This window comes from Pseudophryne corroboree, chromosome 4, assembly GCF_028390025.1.
Source record: "Pseudophryne corroboree isolate aPseCor3 chromosome 4, aPseCor3.hap2, whole genome shotgun sequence".
NCBI classification, from domain to species: Eukaryota; Metazoa; Chordata; class Amphibia; order Anura; family Myobatrachidae; genus Pseudophryne; species Pseudophryne corroboree.
This window is the reverse complement of record NC_086447.1, coordinates 26,106,687-26,123,630: the sequence shown is the minus strand read 5'-3', so window position 1 is coordinate 26,123,630 and position 16,944 is coordinate 26,106,687. Positions and strand designations below refer to the sequence as shown.

General features: G+C 32.1%; 21 non-coding genes across 21 annotated transcripts; all 21 read left to right on the top strand.

The window, feature by feature from the left end:
* Nucleotides 1–788: 788 nt before the first annotated feature.
* On the top strand, nucleotides 789–861 carry TRNAV-CAC (transfer RNA valine (anticodon CAC)). The gene has a single exon. It is a non-coding gene; the product is annotated as a tRNA-Val (tRNA).
* A 428-nt stretch (nucleotides 862–1,289) lies between these two features.
* Nucleotides 1,290–1,362, top strand: TRNAV-AAC (transfer RNA valine (anticodon AAC)). Its single transcript has one exon. It is a non-coding gene; the product is annotated as a tRNA-Val (tRNA).
* An 868-nt stretch (nucleotides 1,363–2,230) lies between these two features.
* Nucleotides 2,231–2,303, top strand: TRNAV-CAC (transfer RNA valine (anticodon CAC)). The gene has a single exon. It is a non-coding gene; the product is annotated as a tRNA-Val (tRNA).
* Nucleotides 2,304–2,731: 428 nt separating this feature from the next.
* TRNAV-AAC (transfer RNA valine (anticodon AAC)) lies at nucleotides 2,732–2,804 on the top strand. Its single transcript has one exon. It is a non-coding gene; the product is annotated as a tRNA-Val (tRNA).
* Nucleotides 2,805–3,673: 869 nt separating this feature from the next.
* Nucleotides 3,674–3,746, top strand: TRNAV-CAC (transfer RNA valine (anticodon CAC)). Its single transcript has one exon. It is a non-coding gene; the product is annotated as a tRNA-Val (tRNA).
* A 428-nt stretch (nucleotides 3,747–4,174) lies between these two features.
* Nucleotides 4,175–4,247, top strand: TRNAV-AAC (transfer RNA valine (anticodon AAC)). The gene has a single exon. It is a non-coding gene; the product is annotated as a tRNA-Val (tRNA).
* Nucleotides 4,248–5,116: 869 nt separating this feature from the next.
* TRNAV-CAC (transfer RNA valine (anticodon CAC)) lies at nucleotides 5,117–5,189 on the top strand. The gene has a single exon. It is a non-coding gene; the product is annotated as a tRNA-Val (tRNA).
* A 428-nt stretch (nucleotides 5,190–5,617) lies between these two features.
* TRNAV-AAC (transfer RNA valine (anticodon AAC)) lies at nucleotides 5,618–5,690 on the top strand. The gene has a single exon. It is a non-coding gene; the product is annotated as a tRNA-Val (tRNA).
* An 869-nt stretch (nucleotides 5,691–6,559) lies between these two features.
* TRNAV-CAC (transfer RNA valine (anticodon CAC)) lies at nucleotides 6,560–6,632 on the top strand. Its single transcript has one exon. It is a non-coding gene; the product is annotated as a tRNA-Val (tRNA).
* A 431-nt stretch (nucleotides 6,633–7,063) lies between these two features.
* Nucleotides 7,064–7,136, top strand: TRNAV-AAC (transfer RNA valine (anticodon AAC)). Its single transcript has one exon. It is a non-coding gene; the product is annotated as a tRNA-Val (tRNA).
* Nucleotides 7,137–8,004: 868 nt separating this feature from the next.
* TRNAV-CAC (transfer RNA valine (anticodon CAC)) lies at nucleotides 8,005–8,077 on the top strand. Its single transcript has one exon. It is a non-coding gene; the product is annotated as a tRNA-Val (tRNA).
* A 1,150-nt stretch (nucleotides 8,078–9,227) lies between these two features.
* Nucleotides 9,228–9,300, top strand: TRNAV-AAC (transfer RNA valine (anticodon AAC)). Its single transcript has one exon. It is a non-coding gene; the product is annotated as a tRNA-Val (tRNA).
* A 1,368-nt stretch (nucleotides 9,301–10,668) lies between these two features.
* On the top strand, nucleotides 10,669–10,741 carry TRNAV-AAC (transfer RNA valine (anticodon AAC)). The gene has a single exon. It is a non-coding gene; the product is annotated as a tRNA-Val (tRNA).
* A 650-nt stretch (nucleotides 10,742–11,391) lies between these two features.
* TRNAV-AAC (transfer RNA valine (anticodon AAC)) lies at nucleotides 11,392–11,464 on the top strand. The gene has a single exon. It is a non-coding gene; the product is annotated as a tRNA-Val (tRNA).
* An 870-nt stretch (nucleotides 11,465–12,334) lies between these two features.
* Nucleotides 12,335–12,407, top strand: TRNAG-CCC (transfer RNA glycine (anticodon CCC)). The gene has a single exon. It is a non-coding gene; the product is annotated as a tRNA-Gly (tRNA).
* A 430-nt stretch (nucleotides 12,408–12,837) lies between these two features.
* On the top strand, nucleotides 12,838–12,910 carry TRNAV-AAC (transfer RNA valine (anticodon AAC)). Its single transcript has one exon. It is a non-coding gene; the product is annotated as a tRNA-Val (tRNA).
* Nucleotides 12,911–13,778: 868 nt separating this feature from the next.
* TRNAV-CAC (transfer RNA valine (anticodon CAC)) lies at nucleotides 13,779–13,851 on the top strand. The gene has a single exon. It is a non-coding gene; the product is annotated as a tRNA-Val (tRNA).
* Nucleotides 13,852–14,279: 428 nt separating this feature from the next.
* TRNAV-AAC (transfer RNA valine (anticodon AAC)) lies at nucleotides 14,280–14,352 on the top strand. The gene has a single exon. It is a non-coding gene; the product is annotated as a tRNA-Val (tRNA).
* Nucleotides 14,353–15,220: 868 nt separating this feature from the next.
* TRNAV-CAC (transfer RNA valine (anticodon CAC)) lies at nucleotides 15,221–15,293 on the top strand. Its single transcript has one exon. It is a non-coding gene; the product is annotated as a tRNA-Val (tRNA).
* A 428-nt stretch (nucleotides 15,294–15,721) lies between these two features.
* Nucleotides 15,722–15,794, top strand: TRNAV-AAC (transfer RNA valine (anticodon AAC)). The gene has a single exon. It is a non-coding gene; the product is annotated as a tRNA-Val (tRNA).
* Nucleotides 15,795–16,662: 868 nt separating this feature from the next.
* On the top strand, nucleotides 16,663–16,735 carry TRNAV-CAC (transfer RNA valine (anticodon CAC)). Its single transcript has one exon. It is a non-coding gene; the product is annotated as a tRNA-Val (tRNA).
* The last annotated feature ends 209 nt before the right edge of the window (nucleotides 16,736–16,944 follow it).

Below are 16,944 nucleotides of genomic sequence, written 5' to 3'. Positions count from 1 at the left end.
TTTAGCATGCCATACTGAATGTCAAAGATCATTTTTTATTGGATGATGGTCGCAAATTTTTCATGTAGTATCTGTAGTGTAGTGATTTCATGTTTGCCTCACACGTGAAAGGTCCCCAGTTCGAAATTGGCAGAAACATATTTTGTTACCTAAACACTTTGAATTCAATAATTTATATTTTGATAAATATATACTGTTGCATTGCTCAATGAAAAAGCAAGCAAAAAATCATATTGCAGAATATCAAAAGTCAATTTCCCTTCTACCATGCATATTGGATGGTGTTGCATTCATGAAGTACCTGTAGTGTAGTATTATTCACATTTAGCCAATATGCATAAGGTTCCCCTTCAAAATTGGTCAGAAATACATTAAAAATAGATTTTTTTATTAAATACAATGATCAGAACTATTAATAAGTGAATGTGTCCTCTTGAAATGCAAAGTGGAAAAAATAGCATAGAAATTATTAGAAAATAGAAAAATAAGTTTAGAAAAAAAAATTCTATGAAAACGGTTTGCCAATGGTACTTCCCGACTCCATAGTGATGAGATCTTCAAAAGTCAGTTTCTGTATTGTAGTGGTTATCACATTCGCCTAAAACACAAAAGGTCCCCAGTTCGAAACTGGGCAGAAATGTGCTGTTATCTTTAGAATTTTAAAACAAGGGATTTTTGGTTGAAATGCCAAATAAAAATGCAATCATATAAAAAGTTTATTTCAGAATGCCATAATGTATGTCAAAGATCATTTTTTATTGGATGGCGGGAGATGCTGTTTCCATGTAGTTTCTGTAGTGTAGTGGTTATCACGTTCGCCTCACACGCGAAAGATCCCCAGTTCAAAACTGGGCAGAAACATATTTTGTTACCTAAACACTTTGAATTCAATAATTTATATTTTGATAACTATCTACTGTTGCATTGCTCAATGAAAAAGCAAGCAAAAATCATATTGCAGAATATCAAAAGTCAATTTCCCTTCTACCATGCATATTGGATGGTGTTGCATTCATGAAGTACCTGTAGTGTAGAGTTATTCACATTTACCCAATATGCATAAGGTCCCCCTTCAAAATTGGTCAGAAATACATTAAAAAATATTTTTTTAGTAAATACAATGATCAGAATTGATAATAAGTGAATGTGTCCTCTTGAAATGCAAAGTGGAAAAATAGCGTCAAAAATATTAGAAAATAGGAAAAAAGTTTAGAAAAAATTATATTTCTAAGAAAAGCATGTGTCATTTGTACTTCCAGACTAGATAGGGGTGGGATCCACGAGAGCCAGTTTCTGTAGTGTAGTGGTTATTACGTTCGCCTAACACGCGAAAGGTCCCCAGTTCGAAACTGGGCAGAAACAATCTTTTAGCTTTAGAATTTTAAAACAATGAATTTTTGGGTAAAATGCTCAATAAAAATACAATCAGATAAAAAGTTTATTTTAGCATGCCATACTGAATGTCAAAGATCATTTTTTACTGGATGATGGTCGCAAATTTTTCATGTAGTATCTGTAGTGTAGTGATTTCATGTTTGCCTCACACGTGAAAGGTCCCCAGTTCGAAATTGGCAAAAACATATTTTGTTACCTAAACGCTTTGAATTCAATAATTTATATTTTGATAAATATATACTGTTGCATTGCTCAATGAAAAAGCAAGCAAAAAATCATATTGCAGAATATCAAAAGTCAATTTCCCTTCTACCATGCATATTGGATGGTGTTGCATTCATGAAGTACCTGTAGTGTAGTATTATTCACATTTAGCCAATATGCATAAGGTTCCCCTTCAAAATTGGTCAGAAATACATTAAAAATAGATTTTTTTATTAAATACAATGATCAGAACTATTAATAAGTGAATGTGTCCTCTTGAAATGCAAAGTGGAAAAAATAGCATAGAAATTATTAGAAAATAGAAAAATAAGTTTAGAAAAAAAAATTCTATGAAAACGGTTTGCCAATGGTACTTCCCGACTCCATAGTGATGAGATCTTCAAAAGTCAGTTTCTGTATTGTAGTGGTTATCACATTCGCCTAAAACACAAAAGGTCCCCAGTTCGAAACTAGGCAGAAATGTGCTGTTATCTTTAGAATTTTAAAACAAGGGATTTTTGGTTGAAATGCCAAATAAAAATGCAATTATATAAAAAGTTTATTTCAGAATGCCATAATGTATGTCAAAGATCATTTTTTATTGGATGGCGGGAGATGCTGTTTCCATGTAGTTTCTGTAGTGTAGTGGTTATCACGTTCGCCTCACATGCGAAAGATCCCCAGTTCAAAACTGGGCAGAAACATATTTTGTTACCTAAACACTTTGAATTCAATAATTTATATTTTGATAACTATCTACTGTTGCATTGCTCAATGAAAAAGCAAGCAAAAATCATATTGCAGAATATCAAAAGTCAATTTCCCTTCTACCATGCATATTGGATGGTGTTGCATTCATGAAGTACCTGTAGTGTTGAGTTATTCACATTTACCCAATATGCATAAGGTCCCCCTTCAAAATTGGTCAGAAATACATTAAAAAAATTTTTTTTAGTAAATACAATGATCAGAATTGATAATAAGTGAATGTGTCCTCTTGAAATGCAAAGTGGAAAAATAGCGTCAAAATTATTAGAAAAAAGGAAAAAAGTTTAGAAAAAATTATATTTCTAAGAAAAGCATGTGTCATTTGTACTTCCAGACTAGATAGTGATGGGCCCCACAAGAGTCAGTTTCTGTAGTGTAGTGGTTATCACGTTCGCCTAACACGCGAAAGGTCCCCAGTTCAAAACTGGGCAGAAACAATCTTTTAGCTTCAGAATTTTAAAACAATGAATTTTTGGGTAAAATGCTCAATAAAAATACAATCAGATAAAAAGTTTATTTTAGCATGCCATACTGAATGTCAAAGATCATTTTTTATTGGATGATGGTCGCAAATTTTTCATGTAGTATCTGTAGTGTGGTGATTTCATGTTTGCCTCACACGTGAAAGGTCCCCAGTTCGAAATTGGCAGAAACATATTTTGTGACCTAAACACTTTGAATTCAATAATTTATATTTTGATAACTATATACTGTTGCATTGCTCAATGAAAAAGCAAGCAAAAAAATCATATTGCAGAATATCAAAAGTCAATTTCCCTTCTACCATGCATATTGGATGGTGTTGCATTCATGAAGTACCTGTAGTGTAGTATTATTCACATTTAGCCAATATGCATAAGGTTCCCCTTCAAAATTGGTCAGAAATACATTAAAAATAGATTTTTTTATTAAATACAATGATCAGAACTATTAATAAGTGAATGTGTCCTCTTGAAATGCAAAGTGGAAAAAATAGCATAGAAATTATTAGAAAATAGAAAAATAAGTTTAGAAAAAAAAATTCTATGAAAACGGTTTGCCAATGGTACTTCCCGACTCCATAGTGATGAGATCTTCAAAAGTCAGTTTCTGTATTGTAGTGGTTATCACATTCGCCTAAAACACAAAAGGTCCCCAGTTCGAAACTGGGCAGAAATGTGCTGTTATCTTTAGAATTTTAAAACAAGGGATTTTTGGTTGAAATGCCAAATAAAAATGCAATTATATAAAAAGTTTATTTCAGAATGCCATAATGTATGTCAAAGATCATTTTTTATTGGATGGTGGGAGATGCTGTTTCCATGTAGTTTCTGTAGTGTAGTGGTTATCACGTTCGCCTCACATGCGAAAGATCCCCAGTTCAAAACTGGGCAGAAACATATTTTGTTACCTAAACACTTTGAATTCAATAATTTATATTTTGATAACTATCTACTGTTGCATTGCTCAATGAAAAAGCAAGCAAAAATCATATTGCAGAATATCAAAAGTCAATTTCCCTTCTACCATGCATATTGGATGGTGTTGCATTCATGAAGTACCTGTAGTGTTGAGTTATTCACATTTACCCAATATGCATAAGGTCCCCCTTCAAAATTGGTCAGAAATACATTAAAAAATTTTTTTTTAGTAAATACAATGATCAGAATTGATAATAAGTGAATGTGTCCTCTTGAAATGCAAAGTGGAAAAATAGCGTCAAAATTATTAGAAAAAAGGAAAAAAGTTTAGAAAAAATTATATTTCTAAGAAAAGCATGTGTCATTTGTACTTCCAGACTAGATAGTGATGGGCCCCACAAGAGTCAGTTTCTGTAGTGTAGTGGTTATCACGTTCGCCTAACACGCGAAAGGTCCCCAGTTCAAAACTGGGCAGAAACAATCTTTTAGCTTCAGAATTTTAAAACAATGAATTTTTGGGTAAAATGCTCAATAAAAATACAATCAGATAAAAAGTTTATTTTAGCATGCCATACTGAATGTCAAAGATCATTTTTTATTGGATGATGGTCGCAAATTTTTCATGTAGTATCTGTAGTGTGGTGATTTCATGTTTGCCTCACACGTGAAAGGTCCCCAGTTCGAAATTGGCAGAAACATATTTTGTGACCTAAACACTTTGAATTCAATAATTTATATTTTGATAACTATATACTGTTGCATTGCTCAATGAAAAAGCAAGCAAAAAAATCATATTGCAGAATATCAAAAGTCAATTTCCCTTCTACCATGCATATTGGATGGTGTTGCATTCATGAAGTACCTGTAGTGTAGTATTATTCACATTTAGCGAATATGCATAAGGTTCCCCTTCAAAATTGGTCAGAAATACATTAAAAATAGATTTTTTTATTAAATACAATGATCAGAACTATTAATAAGTGAATGTGTCCTCTTGAAATGCAAAGTGGAAAAAATAGCATAGAAATTATTAGAAAATAGAAAAATAAGTTTAGAAAAAAAAATTCTATGAAAACGGTTTGCCAATGGTACTTCCCGACTCCATAGTGATGAGATCTTCAAAAGTCAGTTTCTGTATTGTAGTGGTTATCACATTCGCCTAAAACACAAAAGGTCCCCAGTTCGAAACTGGGCAGAAATGTGCTGTTATCTTTAGAATTTTAAAACAAGGGATTTTTGGTTGAAATGCCAAATAAAAATGCAATTATATAAAAAGTTTATTTCAGAATGCCATAATGTATGTCAAAGATCATTTTTTATTGGATGGTGGGAGATGCTGTTTCCATGTAGTTTCTGTAGTGTAGTGGTTATCACGTTCGCCTCACATGCGAAAGATCCCCAGTTCAAAACTGGGCAGAAACATATTTTGTTACCTAAACACTTTGAATTCAATAATTTATATTTTGATAACTATCTACTGTTGCATTGCTCAATGAAAAAGCAAGCAAAAATCATATTGCAGAATATCAAAAGTCAATTTCCCTTCTACCATGCATATTGGATGGTGTTGCATTCATGAAGTACCTGTAGTGTTGAGTTATTCACATTTACCCAATATGCATAAGGTCCCCCTTCAAAATTGGTCAGAAATACATTAAAAAATTTTTTTTTAGTAAATACAATGATCAGAATTGATAATAAGTGAATGTGTCCTCTTGAAATGCAAAGTGGAAAAATAGCGTCAAAATTATTAGAAAAAAGGAAAAAAGTTTAGAAAAAATTATATTTCTAAGAAAAGCATGTGTCATTTGTACTTCCAGACTAGATAGTGATGGGCCCCACAAGAGTCAGTTTCTGTAGTGTAGTGGTTATCACGTTCGCCTAACACGCGAAAGGTCCCCAGTTCAAAACTGGGCAGAAACAATCTTTTAGCTTCAGAATTTTAAAACAATGAATTTTTGGGTAAAATGCTCAATAAAAATACAATCAGATAAAAAGTTTATTTTAGCATGCCATACTGAATGTCAAAGATCATTTTTTATTGGATGATGGTCGCAAATTTTTCATGTAGTATCTGTAGTGTGGTGATTTCATGTTTGCCTCACACGTGAAAGGTCCCCAGTTCGAAATTGGCAGAAACATATTTTGTGACCTAAACACTTTGAATTCAATAATTTATATTTTGATAACTATATACTGTTGCATTGCTCAATGAAAAAGCAAGCAAAAAAATCATATTGCAGAATATCAAAAGTCAATTTCCCTTCTACCATGCATATTGGATGGTGTTGCATTCATGAAGTACCTGTAGTGTAGTATTATTCACATTTAGCGAATATGCATAAGGATCCCCTTCAAAATTGGTCAGAAATACATTAAAAATAGATTTTTTTTTTAAATACAATGATCAGAACTATTAATAAGTGAATGTGTCCTCTTGAAATGCAAAGTGGAAAAAATAGCATAGAAATTATTAGAAAATAGAAAAATAAGTTTAGAAAAAATTTTTCTAAGAAAACGGTTTGCCAATGGTACTTCCCGACTCCATAGTGATGAGATCTTCAAAAGTCAGTTTCTGTATTGTAGTGGTTATCACATTCGCCTAAAACACAAAAGGTCCCCAGTTCGAAACTGGGCAGAAATGTGCTGTTATCTTTAGAATTTTAAAACAAGGGATTTTTGGTTGAAATGCCAAATAAAAATGCAATCATATAAAAAGTTTATTTCAGAATGCCATAATGTATGTCAAAGATAATTTTTTATTGGATGGCGGAAGATGCTGTTTCCATGTAGTTTCTGTAGTGTAGTGGTTATCACTTTCGCCTCACACGCGAAAGGTCCTCAGTTCAAAACTGGGCAGAAACATATTTTGTTACCTAAACACTTTGAATTCAATAATTTATATTTTGATAACTATCTACTGTTGCATTGCTTAATGAAAAAGCAAGCAAAAATCATATTGCAGAATATCAAAAGTCAATTTCCCTTCTACCATGCATATTGGATGGTGTTGCATTCATGAAGTACCTGTAGTGTAGAGTTATTCACATTTACCCAATATGCATAAGGTCCCCCTTCAAAATTGGTCAGAAATACATTAAAAAAATTATTTATTTAGTAAATACAATGATCAGAATTGATAATAAGTGAATGTGTCCTCTTGAAATGCAAAGTGGAAAAATAGCATCAAAATTATTAGAAAATAGGAAAAAAAGTTTAGAAAAAATTATATTTCTAAGAAAAGCATGTGTCATTTGTACTTCCAGACTAGATAGTGATGGGACCCACAAGAGTCAGTTTCTGTAGTGTAGTGGTTATCACGTTCGCCTAACATGCGAAAGGTCCCCAGTTCAAAACTGGGCAGAAACAATCTTTTAGCTTTAGAATTTTAAAACAATGAATTTTTGGGTAAAATGCTCAATAAAAATACAATCAGATAAAAAGTTTATTTTAGCATGCCATACTGAATGTCAAAGATCATTTTTTATTGGATGATAGTCGCAAATTTTTCATGTAGTATCTGTAGTGTAGTGATTTCATGTTTGCCTCACACGTGAAAGGTCCCCAGTTCGAAATTGGCAGAAACATATTTTGTTACCTAAACACTTTGAATTCAATAATTTATATTTTGATAACTATATACTGTTGCATTGCTCAATGAAAAAGCAAGCAAAAAATCATATTGCAGAATATCAAAAGTCAATTTCCCTTCTACCATGCATATTGGATGGTGTTGCATTCATGAAGTACCTGTAGTGTAGTATTATTCACATTTAGCGAATATGCATAAGGTTCCCCTTCAAAATTGGTCAGAAATACATTAAAAATAGATTTTTTTATTAAATACAATGATCAGAACTATTAATAAGTGAATGTGTCCTCTTGAAATGCAAAGTGGAAAAAATAGCATAGAAATTATTAGAAAATAGAAAAATAAGTTTAGAAAAAAAAATTCTAAGAAAACGGTTTGCCAATGGTACTTCCCGACTCCATAGTGATGAGATCTTCAAAAGTCAGTTTCTGTATTGTAGTGGTTATCACATTCGCCTAAAACACAAAAGGTCCCCAGTTCGAAACTGGGCAGAAATGTGCTGTTATCTTTAGAATTTTAAAACAAGGGATTTTTGGTTGAAATGCCAAATAAAAATGCAATCATATAAAAAGTTTATTTCAGAATGCCATAATGTATGTCAAAGATCATTTTTTATTAGATGGCGGGAGACGCTGTTTCCATGTAGTTTCTGTAGTGTAGTGGTTATCACTTTCGCCTCACACGCGAAAGGTCCTCAGTTCAAAACTGGGCAGAAACATATTTTGTTACCTAAACACTTTGAATTCAATAATTTATATTTTGATAACTATCTACTGTTGCATTGCTCAATGAAAAAGCAAGCAAAAATCATATTGCAGAATATCAAAAGTCAATTTCCCTTCTACCATGTATTATTGGATGGTGTTGCATTCATGAAGTACCTGTAGTGTAGAGTTATTCACATTTACCCAATATGCATAAGGTCCCCCTTCAAAATTGGTCAGAAATACATTAAAAAAATATTTTTTTTAGTAAATACAATGATCAGAATTGATAATAAGTGAATGTGTCCTCTTGAAATGCAAAGTGGAAAAATAGCGTCAAAATTATTAGAAAATAGGAAAAAAAGTTTAGAAAAAATTATATTTCTAAGAAAAGCATGTGTCATTTGTACTTCCAGACTAGATAGTGATAGGACCCACAGGAGTCAGTTTCTGTAGTGTAGTGGTTATCACGTTCGCCTAACACGCAAAAGGTCCCCAGTTCAAAATTGGGCAAAAACAATCTTTTAGCTTTAGAATTTTAAAACAATGAATTTTTGGGTAAAATGCTCAATAAAAATACAATCAGATAAAAAGTTGATTTTAGCATGCCATACTGAATGTCAAAGATCATTTTTTATTGGATGATGGTTGCAAATTTTTCATGTAGTATCTGTAGTGTGGTGATTTCATGTTTGCCTCACACGTGAAAGGTCCCCAGTTCGAAATTGGCAGAAACATATTTTGTTACCTAAACACTTTGAATTCAATAATTTATATTTTGATAACTATATACTGTTGCATTGCTCGATGAAAAAGCAAGCAAAAAATCATATTGCAGAATATCAAAAGTCAATTTCCCTTCTACCATGCATATTGGATGGTGTTGCATTCATGAAGTACCTGTAGTGTAGAGTTATTCACATTTACCCAATATGCATAAGGTCCCCCTTCAAAATTGGTCAGAAATACATTAAAAAATTTTTTTTAGTAAATACAATGATCAGAATTGATAATAAGTGAATGTGTCCTCTTGAAATGCAAAGTGGAAAAATAGCGTCAAAATTATTAGAAAATAGGAAAACAGTTTAGAAAAATTACATTTCTAAGAAAAGCATGTGTCATTTGTACTTCCAGACTAGATAGTGATGGAATCCACGAGAGTCAGTTTCTGTAGTGTAGTGGTTATCATGTTCGCCTAACACGCGAAAGGTCCCCAGTTCGAAACTGGGCAGAAACAATCTTTTAGCTTTAGAATTTTAAAACAATGAATTTTTGGGTAAAATGCTCAATAAAAATACAATCAGATAAAAAGTTTATTTTAGCATGCCATACTGAATGTCAAAGATCATTTTTTATTGGATGATGGTCGCAAATTTTTCATGTAGTATCTGTAGTGTGGTGATTTCATGTTTGCCTCACACGTGAAAGGTCCCCAGTTCGAAATTGGCAGAAACATATTTTGTTACCTAAACACTTTGAATTCAATAATTTATATTTTGATAAATATATACTGTTGCATTGCTCAATGAAAAAGCAAGCAAAAAATCATATTGCAGAATATCAAAAGTCAATTTCCCTTCTACCATGCATACTGGATGGTGTTGCATTCATGAAGTACCTGTAGTGTAGAGTTATTCACATTTACCCAATATGCATAAGGTCCCCCTTCAAAATTGGTCAGAAATACATTAAAAAAAGATTTTTTTTAGTAAATACAATGATCAGAATTGATAATAAGTGAATGTGTCCTCTTGAAATGCAAAGTGGAAAAATAGCGTCAAAATTATTAGAAAATAGGAAAAAAAGTTTAGAAAAAATTATATTTCTAAGAAAAGCATGTGTCATTTGTACTTCCAGACTAGATAGTGATAGGACCCACAGGAGTCAGTTTCTGTAGTGTAGTGGTTATCACGTTCGCCTAACACGCAAAAGGTCCCCAGTTCAAAATTGGGCAAAAACAATCTTTTAGCTTTAGAATTTTAAAACAATGAATTTTTGGGTAAAATGCTCAATAAAAATACAATCAGATAAAAAGTTGATTTTAGCATGCCATACTGAATGTCAAAGATCATTTTTTATTGGATGATGGTTGCAAATTTTTCATGTAGTATCTGTAGTGTGGTGATTTCATGTTTGCCTCACACGTGAAAGGTCCCCAGTTCGAAATTGGCAGAAACATATTTTGTTACCTAAACACTTTGAATTCAATAATTTATATTTTGATAACTATATACTGTTGCATTGCTCGATGAAAAAGCAAGCAAAAAATCATATTGCAGAATATCAAAAGTCAATTTCCCTTCTACCATGCATATTGGATGGTGTTGCATTCATGAAGTACCTGTAGTGTAGAGTTATTCACATTTACCCAATATGCATAAGGTCCCCCTTCAAAATTGGTCAGAACTACATTAAAAAAAAATTTTTAGTAAATACAATGATCAGAATTGATAATAAGTGAATGTGTCCTCTTGAAATGCAAAGTGGAAAAATAGCGTCAAAATTATTAGAAAATAGGAAAACAGTTTAGAAAAATTACATTTCTAAGAAAAGCATGTGTCATTTGTACTTCCAGACTAGATAGTGATGGAATCCACGAGAGTCAGTCTCTGTAGTGTAGTGGTTATCATGTTCGCCTAACACGCGAAAGGTCCCCAGTTCGAAACTGGGCAGAAACAATCTTTTAGCTTTAGAATTTTAAAACAATGAATTTTTGGGTAAAATGCTCAATAAAAATACAATCAGATAAAAAGTTTATTTTAGCATGCCATACTGAATGTCAAAGATCATTTTTTATTGGATGATGGTCGCAAATTTTTCATGTAGTATCTGTAGTGTGGTGATTTCATGTTTGCCTCACACGTGAAAGGTCCCCAGTTCGAAATTGGCAGAAACATATTTTGTTACCTAAACACTTTGAATTCAATAATTTATATTTTGATAAATATATACTGTTGCATTGCTCAATGAAAAAGCAAGCAAAAAATCATATTGCAGAATATCAAAAGTCAATTTCCCTTCTACCATGCATATTGGATGGTGTTGCATTCATGAAGTACCTGTAGTGTAGAGTTATTCACATTTACCCAATATGCATAAGGTCCCCCTTCAAAATTGGTCAGAAATACATTAAAAAAAGATTTTTTTTAGTAAATACAATGATCAGAATTGATAATAAGTGAATGTGTCCTCTTGAAATGCAAAGTGGAAAAATAGCGTCAAAATTATTAGAAAATAGGAAAAAAAGTTTAGAAAAAATTATATTTCTAAGAAAAGCATGTGTCATTTGTACTTCCAGACTAGATAGTGATGAGCCCCACAAGAGTCAGTTTCTGTAGTGTAGTGGTTATCACGTTCGCCTAACACGCGAAAGGTCCCCAGTTCAAAACTGGGCAGAAACAATCTTTTAGCTTTAGAATTTTAAAACAATGAATTTTTGGGTAAAATGCTCAATAAAAATACAATCAGATAAAAAGTTTATTTTAGCATGCCATACTGAATGTCAAAGATCATTTTTTATTGGATGATGGTCGCAAATTTTTCATGTAGTATCTGTAGTGTGGTGATTTCATGTTTGCCTCACACGTGAAAGGTCCCCAGTTCGAAATTGGCAGAAACATATTTTGTTACCTAAACACTTTGAATTCAATAATTTATATTTTGATAACTATATACTGTTGCATTGCTCAATGAAAAAGCAAGCAAAAAATCATATTGCAGAATATCAAAAGTCAATTTCCCTTCTACCATGCATATTGGATGGTGTTGCATTCATGAAGTACCTGTAGTGTAGTATTATTCACATTTAGCGAATATGCATAAGGTTCCCCTTCAAAATTGGTCAGAAATACATTAAAAATAGATTTTTTTTTATTAAATACAATGATCAGAACTATTAATAAGTGAATGTGTCCTCTTGAAATGCAAAGTGGAAAAAATAGCATAGAAATTATTAGAAAATAGAAAAATAAGTTTAGAAAAAAAAATTCTAAGAAAACGGTTTGCCAATGGTACTTCCCGACTCCATAGTGATGAGATCTTCAAAAGTCAGTTTCTGTATTGTAGTGGTTATCACATTCGCCTAAAACACAAAAGGTCCCCAGTTCGAAACTGGGCAGAAATGTGCTGTTATCTTTAGAATTTTAAAACAAGGGATTTTTGGTTGAAATGCCAAATAAAAATGCAATCATATAAAAAGTTTATTTCAGAATGCCATAATGTATGTCAAAGATAATTTTTTATTGGATGGCGGGAGATGCTGTTTCCATGTAGTTTCTGTAGTGTAGTGGTTATCACTTTCGCCTCCCACGCGAAAGGTCCTCAGTTCAAAACTGGGCAGAAACATATTTTGTTACCTAAACACTTTGAATTCAATAATTTATATTTTGATAACTATCTACTGTTGCATTGCTTAATGAAAAAGCAAGCAAAAATCATATTGCAGAATATCAAAAGTCAATTTCCCTTCTACCATGCATATTGGATGGTGTTGCATTCATGAAGTACCTGTAGTGTAGAGTTATTCACATTTACCCAATATGCATAAGGTCCCCCTTCAAAATTGGTCAGAAATACATTAAAAAAAGATTTATTTAGTAAATACAATGATCAGAATTGATAATAAGTGAATGTGTCCTCTTGAAATGCAAAGTGGAAAAATAGCATCAAAATTATTAGAAAATAGGAAAAAAAGTTTAGAAAAAATTATATTTCTAAGAAAAGCATGTGTCATTTGTACTTCCAGACTAGATAGTGATGGGACCCACAAGAGTCAGTTTCTGTAGTGTAGTGGTTATCACGTTCGCCTAACACGCGAAAGGTCCCCAGTTCAAAACTGGGCAGAAACAATCTTTTAGCTTTAGAATTTTAAAACAATGAATTTTTGGGTAAAATGCTCAATAAAAATACAATCAGATAAAAAGTTTATTTTAGCATGCCATACTGAATGTCAAAGATCATTTTTTATTGGATGATGGTCGCAAATTTTTCATGTAGTATCTGTAGTGTAGTGATTTCATGTTTGCCTCACACGTGAAAGGTCCCCAGTTCGAAATTGGCAGAAACATATTTTGTTACCTAAACACTTTGAATTCAATAATTTATATTTTGATAACTATATTCTGTTGCATTGCTCAATGAAAAAGCAAGCAAAAAATCATATTGCAGAATATCAAATGTCAATTTCCCTTCTACCATGCATATTGGATGGTGTTGCATTCATGAAGTACCTGTAGTGTAGTAATATTCACATTTAGCGAATATGCATAAGGTTCCCCTTCAAAATTGGTCAGAAATACATTAAAAATAGATTTTTTTATTAAATACAATGATCAGAACTATTAATAAGTGAATGTGTCCTCTTGAAATGCAAAGTGGAAAAAATAGCATAGAAATTATTAGAAAATAGAAAAATAAGTTTAGAAAAAAAAATTCTAAGAAAACGGTTTGCCAATGGTACTTCCCGACTCCATAGTGATGAGATCTTCAAAAGTCAGTTTCTGTATTGTAGTGGTTATCACATTCGCCTAAAACACAAAAGGTCCCCAGTTCGAAACTGGGCAGAAATGTGCTGTTATCTTTAGAATTTTAAAACAAGGGATTTTTGGTTGAAATGCCAAATAAAAATGCAATCATATAAAAATTTTATTATAGAATGCCATAATGTATGTCAAAGATCATTTTTTATTGGATGGCGGGAGATGCTGTTTTCATGTAGTTTCTGTAGTGTAGTGGTTATCACGTTTGCCTCACACGCGAAAGGTCCCCAGTTCGAAACTGGGCAGAAACATATTTTGTTACCTAAACACTTTGAATTCAATAATTTATATTTTGATAACTATCTACTGTTGCATTGCTCAATGAAAAAGCAAGCAAAAATCATATTGCAGAATATCAAAAGTCAATTTCCCTTCTACCATGCATACTGGATGGTGTTGCATTCATGAAGTACCTGTAGTGTAGAGTTATTCACATTTACCCAATATGCATAAGGTCCCCCTTCAAAATTGGTCAGAAATACATTAAAAAATATTTTTTTAGTAAATACAATGATCAGAATTGATAATAAGTGAATGTGTCCTCTTGAAATGCAAAGTGGAAAAATAGCGTCAAAAATATTAGAAAATAGGAAAAAAGTTTAGAAAAAATTATATTTCTAAGAAAAGCATGTGTCATTTGTACTTCCAGACTAGATAGGGGTGGGATCCACGAGAGTCAGTTTCTGTAGTGTAGTGGTTATTACGTTCGCCTAACACGCGAAAGGTCCCCAGTTCGAAACTGGGCAGAAACAATCTTTTAGCTTTAGAATTTTAAAACAATGAATTTTTGGGTAAAATGCTCAATAAAAATACAATCAGATAAAAAGTTTATTTTAGCATGCCATACTGAATGTCAAAGATCATTTTTTATTGGATGATGGTCGCAAATTTTTCATGTAGTATCTGTAGTGTAGTGATTTCATGTTTGCCTCACACGTGAAAGGTCCCCAGTTCGAAATTGGCAAAAACATATTTTGTTACCTAAACGCTTTGAATTCAATAATTTATATTTTGATAAATATATACTGTTGCATTGCTCAATGAAAAAGCAAGCAAAAAATCATATTGCAGAATATCAAAAGTCAATTTCCCTTCTACCATGCATATTGGATGGTGTTGCATTCATGAAGTACCTGTAGTGTAGTATTATTCACATTTAGCCAATATGCATAAGGTTCCCCTTCAAAATTGGTCAGAAATACATTAAAAATAGATTTTTTTATTAAATACAATGATCAGAACTATTAATAAGTGAATGTGTCCTCTTGAAATGCAAAGTGGAAAAAATAGCATAGAAATTATTAGAAAATAGAAAAATAAGTTTAGAAAAAAAAATTCTATGAAAACGGTTTGCCAATGGTACTTCCCGACTCCATAGTGATGAGATCTTCAAAAGTCAGTTTCTGTATTGTAGTGGTTATCACATTCGCCTAAAACACAAAAGGTCCCCAGTTCGAAACTGGGCAGAAATGTGCTGTTATCTTTAGAATTTTAAAACAAGGGATTTTTGGTTGAAATGCCAAATAAAAATGCAATTATATAAAAAGTTTATTTCAGAATGCCATAATGTATGTCAAAGATCATTTTTTATTGGATGGCGGGAGATGCTGTTTCCATGTAGTTTCTGTAGTGTAGTGGTTATCACGTTCGCCTCACATGCGAAAGATCCCCAGTTCAAAACTGGGCAGAAACATATTTTGTTACCTAAACACTTTGAATTCAATAATTTATATTTTGATAACTATCTACTGTTGCATTGCTCAATGAAAAAGCAAGCAAAAATCATATTGCAGAATATCAAAAGTCAATTTCCCTTCTACCATGCATACTGGATGGTGTTGCATTCATGAAGTACCTGTAGTGTAGAGTTATTCACATTTACCCAATATGCATAAGGTCCCCCTTCAAAATTGGTCAGAAATACATTAAAAAATATTTTTTTAGTAAATACAATGATCAGAATTGATAATAAGTGAATGTGTCCTCTTGAAATGCAAAGTGGAAAAATAGCGTCAAAAATATTAGAAAATAGGGAAAAAGTTTAGAAAAAATTATATTTCTAAGAAAAGCATGTGTCATTTGTACTTCCAGACTAGATAGGGGTGGGATCCACGAGAGTCAGTTTCTGTAGTGTAGTGGTTATTACGTTCGCCTAACACGCGAAAGGTCCCCAGTTCGAAACTGGGCAGAAACAATCTTTTAGCTTTAGAATTTTAAAACAATGAATTTTTGGGTAAAATGCTCAATAAAAATACAATCAGATAAAAAGTTTATTTTAGCATGCCATACTGAATGTCAAAGATCATTTTTTATTGGATGATGGTCGCAAATTTTTCATGTAGTATCTGTAGTGTAGTGATTTCATGTTTGCCTCACACGTGAAAGGTCCCCAGTTCGAAATTGGCAAAAACATATTTTGTTACCTAAACGCTTTGAATTCAATAATTTATATTTTGATAAATATATACTGTTGCATTGCTCAATGAAAAAGCAAGCAAAAAATCATATTGCAGAATATCAAAAGTCAATTTCCCTTCTACCATGCATATTGGATGGTGTTGCATTCATGAAGTACCTGTAGTGTAGTATTATTCACATTTAGCCAATATGCATAAGGTTCCCCTTCAAAATTGGTCAGAAATACATTAAAAATAGATTTTTTTATTAAATACAATGATCAGAACTATTAATAAGTGAATGTGTCCTCTTGAAATGCAAAGTGGAAAAAATAGCATAGAAATTATTAGAAAATAGAAAAATAAGTTTAGAAAAAAAAATTCTATGAAAACGGTTTGCCAATGGTACTTCCCGACTCCATAGTGATGAGATCTTCAAAAGTCAGTTTCTGTATTGTAGTGGTTATCACATTCGCCTAAAACACAAAAGGTCCCCAGTTCGAAACTGGGCAGAAATGTGCTGTTATCTTTAGAATTTTAAAACAAGGGATTTTTGGTTGAAATGCCAAATAAAAATGCAATTATATAAAAAGTTTATTTCAGAATGCCATAATGTATGTCAAAGATCATTTTTTATTGGATGGCGGGAGATGCTGTTTCCATGTAGTTTCTGTAGTGTAGTGGTTATCACGTTCGCCTCACATGCGAAAGATCCCCAGTTCAAAACTGGGCAGAAACATATTTTGTTACCTAAACACTTTGAATTCAATAATTTATATTTTGATAACTATCTACTGTTGCATTGCTCAATGAAAAAGCAAGCAAAAATCATATTGCAGAATATCAAAAGTCAATTTCCCTTCTACCATGCATATTGGATGGTGTTGCATTCATGAAGTACCTGTAGTGTTGAGTTATTCACATTTACCCAATATGCATAAGGTCCCC